The sequence below is a fragment of the Mirounga leonina genome, unplaced genomic scaffold, assembly GCF_011800145.1.
Source record: "Mirounga leonina isolate KUSES-001 unplaced genomic scaffold, KU_Mleo_1.0 Mir_154, whole genome shotgun sequence".
NCBI lineage: Eukaryota > Metazoa > Chordata > Mammalia > Carnivora > Phocidae > Mirounga > Mirounga leonina.
This window is the reverse complement of record NW_023270389.1, coordinates 17,447,375-17,465,474: the sequence shown is the minus strand read 5'-3', so window position 1 is coordinate 17,465,474 and position 18,100 is coordinate 17,447,375.

Below are 18,100 nucleotides of genomic sequence, written 5' to 3'. Positions count from 1 at the left end.
ACTGCATCCTAGTAAGTACCAGAGTTGTACAGGCTGCTCCAGGCACTGAGCTGAATAAAATTACTCATGCTCCCAAGAGACGCACAATATACCTCACATTCTCATAAAAGATCATTATAATATATGATAAGATCCCTAAGAAAAGCACTAACACATAAACAGAATGCCAGAGAGCAAGAAAGAACACACTGCTAATAGAATGGTAGCAAGCCAGAGGTTTCATCTTTTTCAATCACAAAACTCATGATTGGCTAAGATCAAGATGTTAAAGATTCTGGTTTCCTATCTATCTCCACTCCTAGGAACAGGTCTAAAACAATTCCATCAAGTTCATTTCCCTAACTGATACAGTGCTATCTCTCTACTTACAGTATTACAAAGTATCCAAAGTATCAACATAATTCAGCCTCTCTGCTTTTAATTATACTACTTCATTTCACATCATTTAAATTCTCAGCTCCTAGGCACTTTAGTTCCACAACCTTGTCGCCAATCGCTTGGAAGACTTGTACAAGAGATAAGTAAAGAACCTCTCATGACCATGAAATAACTGTTCAAAGAGAACTGATGTCTCCTGTCTATCAGGTTTTGTGTTCCATGTACTGTCCTTGAAACTGTTACAGATAGAAGTCTTGAATAGAGTTTATTTCAGATTTAGTTACACATTTGTCCCTATGTGATTATAACTTGGTTAAAGTATCCATCACATTATTCCTGAAAAGGAAATAGTGGTACTAATGTCTGTACAGAAGAGGGAAGGGAACCCACATGTTACAAAGAGACTGCTAGGAAGTAGAACTGAAGCCACACATTTATGAATGTTGTCTAACTTTATCTTTGAAAGGATACTATGTACCATACAGAATAGCTGATGGTTTCTCCTTTGGTATGTCATTACTCTGTTGGGGTTCTTTGACATTTCACATGTGCTATCTCAAAATGGTGGTGGAAAAGTGGAGGGAAGGAAGGATTGCCTATGACCACATACTGGCACCCACAGAAAGTGACTGCAATAACATATGTTGATTTTTCCCCACAGATCTGAAGACACAGATCTGAGATTAGTTTAAAATCTTACACTGACCTTCTGTTCTACCAATTATAAATTCCCCAAAGAAAATTATTCGTCTGACAGTATTTGTATTAGTTTCCTAGAACTGCTGTAGCAAATTACTACATACTTGGTAACTTAAATCAACAGATTTTTTTTTTTTTTCTCTCTCACACTTTTAGTGGCCAGAATTCCAAAATCAAGGTGTGGACAGGGCTGCACTCCCTTCAAAGCCTCTAGAAAAGAATCTTTTCTTGACTCTTCCAACATCTCTTAGCTCCAGGTGTTTCTTGACTTGTGATATCATAACTTTAATCTTTGTCTCCATCTTCATATGGTCTTCCTCTGTGTCTTCTCTTCTTATAAAGATACTTGTCATTGGATTAAGGGTTGACTCCAATCTAGAATGATCTCCTCTCAAATTCCTTAATTACATCAGCAAAGTTTCTTTTTCCAAATAAAGACACATTTACAGGTTCCAGGTATACATATTTCTTGTGAGACCACCATTCAACCCACTATAGTAGCTAAGGGTGCATATAAAAATATACTGAAGTAAGCAAAAAGTTTTTTGCTTAGTGTATACCTTTGCTTTTAATAACTTTATGTTTATGTTGTGATAATTACTGTAAGTCTTGTTCAATTACAGAGCAAAATAATAGTAGAACCATTATGTGTTTCTAATATTATAACTTCTTGTTTGTTGCTTGACAATTCTTAGACTAGATTCTAGTATACATACTTCCAATAAAGCTCCCAAAAAAGGGGCACCTGGATGGCTCAGTCAGTTGAGCACCTGACTCTTAGTTTCGTCTCAGGTCATGATTTCATGGGTGGTGGGATGGAGACCCACATCAGGTTCCATGCTCAATAGGAGTCTGCTCAGAGATTATCTCCCTCTGCCCTTCTCCTTCCACAAATAAATAAATAAAACTAAAAAAAAAAAGCTCCCCCAAAATATTCAGCTCTGGCTTTTCTAAATCATGCCAGGAAAACCCTCTTTTGAGTTTCTGGCTTTTTTTTTTTTTTTTTTTTAATGAGTGGGTTGGTGGGTGAGTAGTAATGAACTCTGCAAGAGATATCTTTTCCTAAATATGTTTTATGAGGATACTTCACTTCATCAGAGATTAGCACCATTTATTTTACTTTATCCTTCAATTCATGGCCTTTGATGTACTTCATGGAATAATATTATTAGAGACAAAAAACATTTTGGGGGTTGTTTGTATTTACAACGTTAAAAGAGATTTGGGAGACCAAATGCAGTTTAAATAGGAAGTGTTTGTGAGATTTGTGTGAATATCTTCACTTGCTATCAGAAAAAGATGAAAAAAATACAATTGCTATGGTACCTATTTAAATATGTTTTTGAGGTAGGTTTTCTGTATAACTTATGACAGATCATTGTTTCAGTGAGTATTCTTAATTTCAAAAACAGAACAAGCAAGCTGGCTATTTTGAGAGAAATATAACTTATCATATGTTTTTTTTATATTCAGTCATCACACAATAATCATTTTTCTATTTTTAGCAGTATTTAGGCAATCTTTCTAGTGGATTATAAAAAAAAAAAAGACAGGACATTCGACATAGTCTTTAGAAAGATAATGAAGTTATTGCTGTTGCTATCAGTTGAAAGCAAGCCACTCTGATCTTTCTTACAGATATAAAGTAGCCCATTTATTATCTTCATATCACATTTCATGGTACATATTAATTTGTTCCAGCAAAGTTACTGCATATAGAATAACACAAATGTTATTGAATGTTTCTATGAAATATTTTGGTTAGGATATTCCACTTAAAATTGCTTAAATAGCATTTTGGAAGGATGCATATATTTTGTGACTTAGGAGAGTCAGAATAACTCTTCTACTCCATACAGTAATGGGCAATAATTACCCATCCTACACTTTACCATCTTGGCTATGCCAATCTGAAATGTCCATTTTTTCAATGAAATCAGGGGCCCATTTAAATGGTGACATCTCTCACCACCATCCCTGGCCCCCCACTCCTCACATCACCTTTTATCTATACCTGTCTTCATATTATGGCAACTCTGGCCTATTGATTTCATTTGATATTCACCAGGAACCAATTTTACTGAACCACTTTTAAGTCTATCAACTAAGTAAATCAAGTATATTCAATCTAGGATCTTGGGAAATCTTGCCAATATTATAAATTCAACATGTTTTGGTCTCTTGTTTTGTCCTTGGGCTAAAAAAATTAGAATCCATTTCTGCATATATTACACAGGTATTTGAGATTAAAAGTTAACTAGATAATGCAATTACTTGGTGTATAAGCTGTCTCATCTTAAAATAGACTTCAATATTCTCCACAGATATCTTCAAGTTATGGGTCTGGGGGCAAAGAGAGAAGATGAAATGAGACTTGAGAAAAATAGGCACCTCTTACAAGACAAATCTCAGATGTGATCATCACAATACATTTGAACAAGTGGAGTCTAGTGTCCTCACATGAGTGAAGTGAATGTTTCTGTTGATAATGGAGTTTCAAAGGATTTGGTAGGTGGACAAAACTCTCAGCTCAAATCTGAGGTGCCTGCTAATTCCCACTTAATTCCTTAATCTTAACATAACTCTGATTTTCTAAGTCTGCCTTGATATTTTAACTTAAAATTCTGAATTAAAAAATAATTATTATTTGTCAATCATTTCTTCTTTAAGTTCTCTAGAGACAATAGAAGCAAATACTGCATCACACTTCATAGCCCTAGAAGTCTTCATTATTATCATTTAATTAAGTTCAGTGTTTACATGATTTTCCTATCCTTGCCTTCAACCACCTCTTCATTCCAACTAACCACAAATGAATCTGTCAGGGCTCAATTACAGAAACAGAAAGGCTATGATTATTATATTATAAAGTCGTGTATTTGGAGGAATTAGAGATTATACAATGAAATTTTCTGCCATTATGGGAACAACTATAAAAATAAAACCTCAAAAGAGAAATTGAGAGTCATCAAAAAAAGTTACTAAGCAGACCTTCTAAAACAATGGTGTAGGTGAACAATTTAGAGATTGAGACAAATCTGTAGCAAGACTTGTTCAGCTACCAGAGTGGGACTGGTATCGAGAGTTGCTGAATTAATCTGTAAAAGGCTTTTTCTCTTCATATCTGGCATTGTGCCTGGGTTGCTATTAGTCAGCAGGGATAGCATTCAGAAAGAGGAAATGGATGAGAAGCAGGCAAGTTGTGGAAGACATATATGGAACTATCTCACCATATCTATCCATGGTGACTCTCAGATAGTAATGGCTGTTACTTCATTTCCATCCTCTAAATATCATGTTTCTCTTTTGCTTAACTCCACTCAGATGCATACAGGGAAGAGTAGACTGAAAAATGTGTTCCCAGCTTAGCCAAACTGGTGCACAGTACTAAACAATTACAGTAGATGAGACTTGTAGTTACACTATCACTACACTAAACTGATTGTAATACTCTATTTCTTTCAATGCAAGGAATCCTAATGAGGAAACTTTTCATGTTGGTTAACTACGTGATCCCAACAACTCATCAAGAGGAACTGTTTTCTGGAACATTCACTAAAACTTCTCTGGGTGTCTTAATGACGACTAATTTAATGAAGGGAACTTATCACACAGATTATGAAAGAATCACAAAGTCACATGGAGAATATTAAAGCAGTTCAGACATCAGCAAGAGGCAAGATGTCAGTGGCCACTCTTTGGAATTGGAGGAGATAATATTAATGAGGCTATAAATCCAGTCCATCTTCTGGAATATGCAATCCTTTCAAGGGCCATGGAGATCTGGGATCATGGAAAAAGGGTTTGTCTTATGGAGAGCAGACTCTCTGAAAGAGAGGCAGTCACTACTGGAATAGGGTCAGAGATGTGAGGGATAAAAGATGGGAATATTTAGTTTCTCTCCTTTTCTTGTTCTTCAGGCTATCAGCAGCAACTCCTATTGGCTAAATTTACCTAGGAGGCTTTGGAAGGATCTTGAAAAATAGTTTGTAGGAGAAGAGTGTACAGCAGGTAAGAACGACCGCTAGGCAATGACTGATATATGTCTAAGTACTTAATAATATATCAGGTATTATAAGAAGTATTATATGAATGGATATACTAAATTCATTTATGTAAAGATAGTTGCACCTTAAGAAATTGCTTACTAATGCACTCTAAATTTTAAGAGGTTTGTTGAGTTATAAGTTCCTTAGAAATATGGAAAAATAATCTCTAACTTAAAGAAAATGAATATGAAGTGGTCTGAAATAATATTTTTATACTCTAATAGCCATATATAGCCACATGTTATGTTTAGAAAAATAATCCATATTTCAAATCTTAAAGAATTTTCTCACATCAATGCATTAAGTCCACACAGTAATGTCATGAAATGGATATATAATGGTTAATAAAACTTAGGTAGCAATAGGGGATTTATTATTTAAAACATACTGAAAGCCCTAGTATTTAATACACATGACTGAATTTCCAGTTAAGACTATCTCATACAAAGTACTGCACCATGTATAAGACCATAGAGTCTCCTTCTGTGAGGGAATATGGCTTAGATAGGAAGCAATGTGTAAATAATCAAGCGCTTTTTCCCTTTCTAGGATAAGCAATTGGGTATCATTTAATAGAAGTTATTAAAGTAGCCAGAATGTTTAAAAAAAAAAAAAACTGATGAAGTTTGGTTTTAAAATACAAACTTTAAACATCTATATGAAAAGAAGTTTGCATATGTAAAATTACATTTAATTTACCTCTATGTGTATTTTATATACTCAGTCTAGGGTATAAAAGTCCAATGTTCTCAAAATCAGCCATACCTCAGAGATATTACAGTTTCAGTTTCAGGCTGAATATCACAATAAAGCAAAGTCAGATGAAGTTTCCTGGTTTCCCAGAGCAAATAAAAATTATGTTTACATTGTAGTCTACTAAGCGTGCAATAGCATTATGTCTAAAAAAACAATGAGCATACCTTAATTAAAAATACTTATTGCTAAAAAATGCTACCCATCATCTCAGCTTTCAGTGAGTCATTATCTTTTGCAGGTAGAGGGCCTCGCCTCAATGTTGAAGGCTTCCAACTGATCAGGGTGGTGGTTGCTGAAGGTTGGGATGGCTTTGGCAATTCCTTAAAATAAGACAACAACAAAGTGTGCCACGTTGATTGTTCCTTTTTTTTTTTTTTCACGAATAATTACTCTGTAGCATGTGATGCTGTTTGATGGCATTTTACCCACAGTAGAACTTCTTTTTCCAAATTGAAGTCAATCCTCCCAAACTCTGTCGCTGCTTTATCAACTGACTTGATGTAATACTTTAAACCTTTTGATATCATTTCAACAATCTTCACAGCATCCTTCACCATGAGTTGTTTCTATCTCAAGAAACCACTTTCTTTCCTCATCCACAAAAATCAACTCCTCAACCGCAATTTTTTTATTAAGTTCATTTAGCCAACATATAGTACATCATTAGTTTTTGATGTAGTGTTCAATAATTCATTAGTTGCATTTAAAGTTTTATCATGAGATTGCAAATTTGGTGAGATCTTCAAACTCCACTTCTAATTCTAGTTCTCTTGCAATTTCCACCACATCTTCAGTTACTTCCTCCAATAAAGTCTTGAACACCTCAAAGTCATCAAGGAGGGTTGGAATCAACCTCTTTTAAATTCCTATTGATATAGATCTTTTGAGTTCTTCCCATGAATTGCATCTTAGTGGCATCTAGAATGGTGAATCCTTTCCAGAAGGTTTTCAATTTACTTTGCCAGATACATCACAGGAATCATGTACCTATGGCAGCTTCAGCCTTATGAAATGTATTTCTTAAATAATAAGACTTGAAAGTCTAAACTGCTCCTTGATCCATGGGTTGCAAAATGGATGTTGTGTTAGCAGGCATGAAAACAACATTAATCTCATTGTATATCTCCATCACACCTTGGGTAACCAGGTGCATTGTCAATGAGCAGTCATATTTTGAAAGGAATCTTTTTTTCTAAGCAGTAGGTCCCTACAGTGGGCTTAAAATATTCAGTAAACCATGTTGTAAACAGATGTACTGTCATTCAAGCTTTGTTGTTCTATTTATTAAACACAGGCAGAGTAAATTTAGCATAATTCTTAAGGGCACTAGAATTTTTAAAATTGTAAATGAGCATTGGTTTCAACTTAAAGTTCCCAGCTGCATTAGCCCCTAGTAAGAGAGTCAACCTGTCCTTTGAAGCTTTGAAGCTAGGCATTAACTTTGCCTCTCTAGCTATGAAAGTCCTACATGGAATCTTCTTCTGATAGAAGGCTATTTCATTGACACTGAAAATCTGATGTTTAGTGTAAGCATCTTCATTAATTATCCTAGCTAGATCTTCATGATAACTTGCATCAACTACATCAGCATTTAATGCTTCACCTTGCACTTTTATGTGTGGAGATTCTTTCCTTAAACCTCATGAGCCAACCTCTGCGAGCTTCAAATGTTTCTTCTTCAGTCTCCTTACTTCTTTCAGCCTTCATAGAATCGAAGAGAGTTAGAGCCTTGTTCTGGATTAGACTTTAGCTTAAGGGAATGTTGTGGCTGGCTTGATCCTCTATGAAGACCACTAAAATTTTTTTCTGTATCAGCAATAAGGCTGTTTCTCTTTCTTATTATTTGTATGTTCCATAGAGTATTACTTTTAATTTTCTTCAAGAACTTTTATTTTACATTCACAATTTGGCTGTTTGTCCCAAAAGGTCTAGCTTTTGGCCTATCTCAGCTATTGACATGCCTTCCTTACGAAGCTTTGTCATTTTTAGCTTTTGATTTAAAGTGACACACATGTGACTCTTACACTTAAACACTTAGAGGTCATGGTAGGATTATTAATTAGCTTAATTTCAATATTGTTGTGTCTCAGGGACTTGGACAGCCCAAGGGGAGGGAGAAAGAAAGGGGAACAGCTGGTCTATGGAGCAGTTAGAACACACACACCATTTATGGATTAAATTTACTGTCTTGGGCGCCTGGGTGGCTCAGTTGGTTAAGCGACTGCCTTCGGCTCAGGTCATGATCCTGGAGTCCCGGGATCGAGTCCGCATCGGGCTCCCTGCTCGGCGGGGAGTCTGCTTCTCCCTCTGACCCTCCTCCCTCTCATGCTTTCTGTCTCTCATTCTCTCTCTCTCAAATAAATAAAATCTTTAAAAAAATTTTTTTAAAAATTCACTGTCTTATGTGAGGGTGGTTAGTGGCCCCAAAACAATTACAATAGTAACACCAAAGATCCCTGATCACAGACCACCATAACAAATATAATAATAATAAAAAAATTTAAAATATTGCAAGAATTACCAAAATGTGACACAGAGACGGGAAGTGGAGAAAATGGAAAAATGGTGCCAATAAACTTGCTCGACACAGGGTCACCACAAACTTTCAATCTGCAAAAAACACAATATCTGAGAAACAAAATAAAGCAAAGCACAATGACAGGCAGTATGCCTATAATACTCTATTTTTCCTAGTAATGTCTGATCAAGAGATCACTTCTGGTATTAAAGGATGATCTTATTACCTGAGGTTTCCCATTATAAGTGAAGACAAGAATCAAGGATCAAGAAATCATAGAGCAAGCAGACAGCATTTCAGCAGAATGGTTTCTTAAAAATCACAATCCTATCTGTATATGTATTTATATTTGCTTTGCAATATTGCTGAAAAATGCTCAGTGTGATGTATGACAGATTTAAATAGTACTGTAAATACAAAGTTCAAAAAGCATGTACATTTTTATTACCCCTAAAACTTCTTTTTGCCCCCTTTCATCACTCGACCCCTCCCGCTCCAGGACACCTTTTACTGTGCCTGTTCTACAAGGTCACATGACAGGAACTGTCTACAGAGCCCTTTCGTATCTGGCTTTGGTGACTTAGCATAACTCTAGAGATTCGTCTGTGCTGTATCATGATATCAATGTTTTGTTTCTTTTGTATTTTTAAAAAGAGCATTGCATTGTATGATTTTTCCACTCCATGTTAAACACTCAAGATGTTTGGGTCTCTAACTAAAAAACATTTAGAGTGTTTTTTATTTTGACTATTTGGGACAAAGGTGCTATGAGCATTCACGGAGAAAACATATTTCAGACACATGTTTTCATTTCTCTTGTGTAAATACTTAGCAGTGGAATTGCTAAAATGTATGGTAACAGTATGTTTAGTTTTACAAAAAAACTGACCATCTGCTTTCCAAAGAAGCTGAGCAATTATGCATTCTCACCAGGATACATGAGCTCTCCAGTTCAACACCCTCAGTAGCAAATCTCCTCTTAGTCTTTTTAATTTTAGCAATTCTAATGAGTGAGTTATGGTATTTCATAGTATTGTTTAATTTGCATTCCTATAATAACTAATGTTGAACATCTTTTCATGTGATTAAGTTTCTGTCCATATCTCTTTTGTAAAATGCTTAACTCTTTCATCCATTTTTTAAAATTAGACTCTCTTACTGTGTTGTAAAATTGTTTTATGTATTTTATATACAAAACCTTTATCAGAATTTGTTTTGCAAATATTTTCTGCCAGAATGGTATGCGTCTTTTCATTTTCTTAACAGTGTTTTTTAAAGCCATGAAATTTTTAATTTTTATAAAGTACATTTATTGTGGGTTTTTGTTTTGTTTTTGGTTAGCCTATTTTATCTCCTCTAAAAAAGTGCTGCATAATTCCACTTTTCAGTTTTTTGTCTCTATTTTATTCTATAAATTTAAAATTATTAGTTTTTTTAATTGGCTCTCTGGTCACTGGGAAGACTTTTTTTTTTTTTTTTTATACCTTAAGAGAAAGTATGGAGTTCATATGTTAGCATACAGATGTCTGGTTTTTCCAGTACAATTTGTTGCAAAAACTATCCTTACCCTTTGCACTTTGTTTCATTCAATGTATACTATAGAGTGGATTTACTTCTGGAATCTCTAATCTGTTGCATTGATCTTCATGTCTATTTTATGGAAATATCACACTCTAAATAAAATGTGACCTAAACTGCAAATGATGTTATTATATTATTATTTAAATTTTTTTAAACAAATATTAAAAGTTGACATTTTATTGCAGAAAGGATAATTTAACCTTGAGTGCAATTTGATTACAATCATTGTACTGTAAAATTACAATTTAATTTACACTCACTTTCAAATGGCCCATTTAGTAATGTCAGTAACTTATTTGTACATAACTGAGTAGAAAATATTTTAACCATGTGTTTTCTAGAAGAAACTTTGTCTTCAGTATATATAGTCTAGGAAATGTAAAAATCTTCCATCTTCAAAACACACAACAATCTTTAGCAAGTATTCCTCTTAGGTTGTATCTTTTTAAAAATTTCCAAACTGCAAACTGTAAGGAATTTTTTCTTAATATGTTCATTAAGAATTACTATATTTTTCAAGTTTTATTTACTGAAAACTTAAGGTGTTTGGGTCACCAAATTTTTCTTTTACATGATTTTTCTTTTTCTAATTTTTATATTCTTTATCATGTCTGGATCGAACATGAGGTATCGCAGTATCATTGTACATGATTTCAGAGTGGTTCTTCTTGGTGAATTTCTGAAATGACAGAGTTGACATGATAGTTGAATAGTTTTATTAGGATATAATTTACAAGCAGAAAAATGCATCCATTCTAAGTGTACAATGCAATGATTTTACTAATTTATAAAGTTGTGCAATCATCAAAACAATTCAGATTTGAAGCATTTTTATCATCCCAAACTTATCATTCTATTGTTTACTGTTTCCACTCTCATCCCTGTTCTAGGGCAACCACTGATCTTTATTATGTCTTTATGAATTTCTTTTTTACAAAGTTCATAAGAAGGTAATCCTATCATACATAGTTTTTGCATATGGCTTTTTTTTTTTCACTTGATGTAATTTTTATCCTTTCCAATTGCTGAATATTATTCCGCTGCATGGAGCCATATTTTCTAATCTGGCTTTCAATATAAAGCATTATATTTATAATGTAATCTAATAAAATTATATTTACAATCTAATCTAATCAGCTAACCATATTTATCATATAATCAAATTTATATTATTCTAATTTTTAATTTAAAACTCTATGAACTTAACTTTAAAAACCTACACTCTTCTTCAAGTTATCTATTAACCTTATAAAATCACCCTCAATATTTTAATACCTGTCATTTACTTCCCTATCATTCAACAGTATAAACTATTCAATGACAATTTTACATGCAAACTTAACAACTATTTTAGGTTGCCATTATTATACCTGATTTAGGCTTTAACTAAAGGTACTAAACGCCCATTATGTCCAAGGAAAAATTGTGCACTATAAGTCTCTTTAAAAAATTCAGACGTGTTAATAATTAAAAGCATGCAAATCAAAACAAATCAAGAGGCATCACCCTACCTAATTTCAAACTATATTACTAAGCTATAGCAATCAAAACAAGATGATGCTGGCATAAAAAGTAGGAATATAGATCAATAGAACAGAATTGAGATCCCAGAAATAAACCCATGCACATAAGGTCAAGTAATAATTGACAAGGAAGGTAAAAATACTCAATGGGTAAATGGAAAAGAGTCTCTTCAATGTATAGTGCCAGGAAAATTAGATAGTCACATGCAAAACAATGAAACTGGGCCCATATCTTACACCACTCACAATAATTAACTTGAAATGGATAAAGGACTTGAATGGAAGACTATAACCATAGAATTCCTAGAAGAAAACATAGAAAAAAAGCTCCTTGTCATGGATCTTGGCAATGACTTTGTGGATATGACACCAAAAGTATTTGCAAGCAACAAAATAAAAAATAAACAAGTGGGATTACATCAAATAAAAAGCTTCTGTACAACAAAAGAAATAATCAATAAAATGAAAATTTTACATTATAAATACATTATAATGTATAATGTATAAATACATTATAAATATTCAACCTATTGAATGGAAGAAAAAATATATATGCCTATATACATACATATGATATGTTATATCATAGTATGTCATTATAAAACTCAATGCTTTCCAATATGATTGCTCTGCATTTAAATAATTTTTGAGTCAGGATCTAATAAACTTAACTATGGAGCAACACAAATTCTTATAAGGTTTCTTATGAGAAAAGATTATTCTCTAGCCATCACTGACATATTAAAAAATTGTTAATTTATGGTTCTTTTCTTCTATGATACAATGCCTATATTAATTGATAATATAACATAACCATGAAAGTGTAAACTTCATTTAATTAATTTTTCTTTGATATCAGTTTAAGTAGATGGTAAGGCGATAATTTTAAAGTACCATGTAATATCCAAAGCCTTCTTTCCTATCTAGCTTTATTGAGATGTAATTGACATATAACATCATTCAAGTGTAGTTTTATTTTTATTAGTAGTATATGAGTGAGACAGTTGACATTTCATTAATGGATAGTATTATTATTAGAATCCTATAATTGGCATTTCATTAGAGTACCTTCCTAGAAGGGTGTCTGGGTGGCTCAGTTGGTTAAACACTTACTCTTGATCTTGGCTTAAGTTTTGATCTCCCAGTCATGAGTTTGAGCCCCTTGCTGGGCAAGGAAACTACTTAAAAAAAAAACAAAAAAAAAACAAAAAAAAAAAAACACCTTCCTAGAGCCTGAGAAAATTTTAAAAAATCATTTTGAAGATACATAGTTTCATTAAAAATTGATGATATTTTCCTTTAACATAACAACAACTGCAAGTGAATGTATAGGGACCAGACCCATATCTGAGAGAGATACATTTCACTTTGAAAATTAGACACTATATTTTAGTGAAGATTTCTAAGCTTGTAAATTTGGTAAGAATTAATACATTCAGCAAAATTATTTCTCCCAGTCATTAAAACAATTTAAAAATAGTTCTGTCAACCTGGAAAACATTTTGAGGAAGAATAGGAAAGAACAGCTACTGATTTTGATGGTTCTGATAGAAACTATAATGTGGCAAGTGGTTGCCTGAAAGAGTAAGGTCACATTATAGTCTCTGTTTGCTATGGGATTCTTTAGACTATGATCTATAGGCTTGCATACTGATCTGAAATAAAGGGGCATTAATCAAAGGCCTCTGAGAAGTCAAGAAGGATCTTCATAATAACATAAAGAACTGACAGGCTTTCTACCAAAACCAAAGAGATCAATACAGTAGTAGGATTATGTAGCCATATTCATAAAGTATTTTTCTTTGACCATAAAATTTTATGCCTAATAATCTTAATTTCAGTCAATACTATCTTTTTTTAAATATAATTTCAGAAACCTTATATGAAAACATGGGGAAAGATGGTCTTCAAGATTGGCACTAGGGTATGAATTCTTCATGCATATACTTAAAATTTACTGTTAAAATATTGACAGATGCATAGAAATAGTTGAAAAATCCCAGCAGTTCTGCAAAACAAAGTTAGTAGGAAGTCATATAGGTCAGGCTCTAGAAATATTAATACAATTAGATTGAGAAAAAAGTTGGAGATTCCCAAGTGAACAGCACATTAGAATAATATATTCAAGACTAGATGTGAGTAGAAAATAAACTTGAGTGAATGAAAACCTCTTGATAGTTTTGGGGTCAAATAAGATTATGAACTGGATGATCCTCCTCAGAACTAGTTATGGTCAATCTCTTAATTTTAACCATTCTAATTGGTTCACAGTAGTCTTTCTTAGTTGTTTCAGTATTTGTTTCCTTGGTGGAAAAAAAAAATGTCAAATACCTTTTCATGTACTTATTAGCTATCCACACTTCTTCTTTGATGAAATGTCTGCCCAAATATCTTGTCCATTTTTGATAAATTGTTTTTCCATTATTGAATTTAAGTGTTGTTAGTAGATTCTGGATAGTAGTGCTTTATCAGATATGTGATTTTAAACTGTTTCCCAGTCAGTGACATGGCTTTGTATTCTCTGAATTCTTCAGAGAAGCTGTTCATGTACATGTAATTCTCTCCCACTACCGAAGCAAGGTCTTTCTAAGTACTGTATCAAGTGCTCTGTGAATTATGAGGTATTCCAATTTGGCTCTAGAAACTGACAATATTCACAGGTGTGTGTGTGAATGTAAGACACAATTATCTCTAATCACGTCAGACGGTTTATTTATTTAGTCTTACATAATTCTTGAAATCATTCATTTCTTTAGTGAATCTGTACCATATGTCAATCAGTGATCTGCTGAATACTAAGGGGAGTGGCTGTAGACCTCGGAAGCTCTCTCTCTGTGCAGCTCTCTTCTGTCTGGTAATCTGTCCTGAAAATTCTACCAGTCTTGGTCTCCTTGTTCTCTCAGCTCAATCTCTTCAGCATGTGGTATCTCCAGGTTGTACCTGGGGTCCTCCTACCAATGCCACAACCTGGAGTCTGTCTCATGCAGCAAATTGGGGCAATCTTAGAATTTATCTTATATGTTTCGTCTCTCTCAGGAATTATTGTCCTGTGTTGCCTATTGTCCAGTGTCTTGAAAATGGTTGTTTCATGTATTTGTTTTGTCTTGTTATTTCTGGCAGCAGGTAAATCTGGTCCTTTTAGTCCATTGTTATGAGAAGTTGAAAATTCCTTTTAAACTGTAGATAATTAGTAGCATTCTTTTTAAAGACATATACGTCAAGGATACCTCTAAAACTTTAAAATTTTAGATAAATAAGATTAGTTCCCCTTTGATCCTCCAGCTCGAACCTGTAGGATTACCATAGAACATTTTAAAACAAATACCAATGTCTTTACATGAAAAAGACATTACAAATACCCATCTAACTTGATTTGTCAAGGGGGGCAGCTCATAATTTAATCCAAAATTATTCTGTTCTCTTTCCTTGAATGGAGTTAGCCAATACTTTTAGGTATATACATTTGCTAAGGATTATGTTTTCTGAATTTTACTTGTTCATATAATTTCCTCCACATATTTTCAACTGATTAAAAAAAGCATTTAGTGATTTTAAATAGGTGATGGAATGGATCCCTAAAAAGTATAGTTGAAGAGAGCGAAGGATAATTATGTTAGTCCTTCAAACAATCAGAATTGTATGATATGTTTCATTCAAGATCAATGATTGAATTGTTATGTGGGATAACTTCAATTTTAATAATACAAAGAAAAATCACAATTTAACATTGTGTAATTCCCAGAAAAGGACAAAAAAATGTGCATCTGTATTATGATCATTCTAATAGTTTAAGATTTTTATAACTGTGATTTTAGAACACTGTTTCATGTGTAATATATCAAGAACAACAATGTTAAAATTTTTTAACATCAATTACCTGTGAAGAGAAAGCAATAGAACACAGGCAGCTGATTTAAAACTATCTTCAGTGTATCATTTGTTTCTTGCAGTAACATTATGAGAGGATAAAACTTAATATATTCCTTAAAAGATTGCTTAAAACTTCTCTTTTATTCTGTGTTGAATGTGATGAAGGGTTTAATATATAGTCATTTGATTTGAAAAAAAAAATGTTCTTGTTTTAGGACCACTATTAATAAATTTCCTTAACACTTATAACCACCTTCATAAATATTTATATCATATATATTTTATATCAAATAATAAATTAAAATAGATTTCCAAGTTCTTTTTTATAAATTATTACAGCAAAATCTAAAATTATGTAATTATCATGTTTACAATCAGCACCACATGAATAGAATATTTTGTCTTCTCCACTGTTGAATTCAAATTCTTAAAATTATATATGATTGAAATACACATACACATAAATAAACATATACCATTATGCAGCCAAATTGAGATATAATTTACATATAATATTTTATTAGTTTTAGGTGTGCAAAATAATGATTTAATAACATATGTATATATTGCAAAATGATTACCAGAATAAGCTTAATTAACATCCATCACCTTACATAGTTTCTTTTCTTGTGATGAGAAACTTTAAGATTTATTCTCTTAACATTTTCAAATATACAATACATTATTGTTGACTATAGTCACCGTGCTGTACATTATATTCCCAGGACTTGTTTATCTTACAACTGGAAGTTTGTACCTTTTGACTTCTTTCTCTCATTTCTCCCACCCCTAAAACCCCCTGTGGAAATAACCAATCCATTCCCTGTATCTAATGAGTTCATTTTATTTTATGAGATTCCACAAAAAAATTAGATCATACAATATTTGTCTTTGTCTGACTTATTTCATTTAGCCTAATACCCTCAAGATTTATCCATGCTGTTGTAAATGGCAGTATTTCCCTTTTTAATGGTTAAATAATATTCCTGTGTGTGTGTGTCTTACATTTTCTTTATACATTCATCCATCAGTGAACACTTATGTTGTTTCTTAGCTATTGTAAATAGTGCTGCAATGAACATGGGGGTGCAGATATCTTTTGGGGATAATGATTTCATTTCCTTTAGATAAATTCTCAGAAATGGAATTGCTGGATCAAATGGTTGTTGAGTCCTTAAAACTAACAAGTCAGAAAAAAGAATCCAAATAAATTCCCAACCTTGATATCAAAATATGGGAGATATTCTGTCTTTTTTTTAATTCTTTTTTTGGAGGTCATCAAATTACATCTTACTCAGCAAATTAAGTCTTAGGTTCAAATGGACAACATTTACTTTGCTTACCATTAGAAAATCTTCTTTGTATCATGTTTTACCAATCCATTTACTTTTAATTAAAATTCTCTAGTGTGGCTCCTTTGGGCTAAGAAGATCCAGTAAGTGTTTCAAGAAAGTATCATAAATCCATTGCCTGATTAGAATTTAACATCAGTTGGGGAGCCTGGGTGGCTCAGTCATTAAGCATCAGCCTTTGGCTCAGGTCATGATCCTGGAGTCCCGGGATGGAGTCTCACATTGGGCTCCCACTCGGCGGGGACTCTGCTTCTCCCTCTGACCCTCCCCCCTCTCATGCTCTCTCTCTAATTCTCTCTCTCAAATAAATAAAAAAAAATCTTTTAAAAAAAGAATTTAACATCAATTAAAATACATGAAACCTTAAATTCAAATAATAAAATATCAAAAATTAGGACACATACTTAAATGTAGTAATATAGAAATATTTCTTGATTAATATGTGTATCACATGCTGATTTTGAAAACAAAAAAGGACATATATGTAAGAAAAAATACTAGTGTCAACAATTATAAATGATGTTTAGTTCATAATCTGTTTGCAAGATATTGATAAAAGGAAGACATGAATGTATAATACAGCAACATTTTTTCACATTAGTAAGAGCAAAAGTGAAACTACATTGACTATATAATCACTCTTCAACTTTTCTTTCTGGAATTGTCATAATTCAGCTTACTAGAATGTTTCTGCTCTTAACTAAATGCTTCTTGATTTATGTAAATGTTTTCATTAAATTGGTAATCTTTATACACAGTTTTCAAAACTAAAATTGAAGTATCCTCTGGGGAAAATACAGTTTACTCTCAGTTCATGTAAAGTAAAAATAGCCTACCCTATAGTGTCAAAGGTGCAGAGTATGAGTTCTTTTCTGTTCTAAGATTCTGTTAAGAATGATACCATGCCTAAAGCAACTCTTCTAATGATAATTTATTGTTACAGAACAAAAGAAAAATAGACCAGGTCTGTGTGTAGTTTCAACAGGCATCACATTGTATTATTTTATTTCAGTGTCCAGGTTTTCTCTAGGTTATGGTAAAGAAAAATGAAAAATAATTTATTTTCAAGGTTGCCAGGAGCCACTAATGCTTTCAAATTGGTATTCATGTATAATTATATTTTACATTACAAAACCTTAAACAATAAGAAAATTGCATTTTTGTAAAAAATCTTATTTCGGGGTAATAACCATAATTTGATTTTTTTTTTGCAACTGCTGTTTTTTACAATGTATTAGTAGAAACCTAAAAATATTCTAATAATTTTTGTCAACTTAGTAAATTAAATAAGTGCTAGTAAGTAGTAAGTGAAGATTAATTGAAAAGAAAAAATAAGGTGATAAGTGAAACTGTAATCTATTATCTATGATAAGA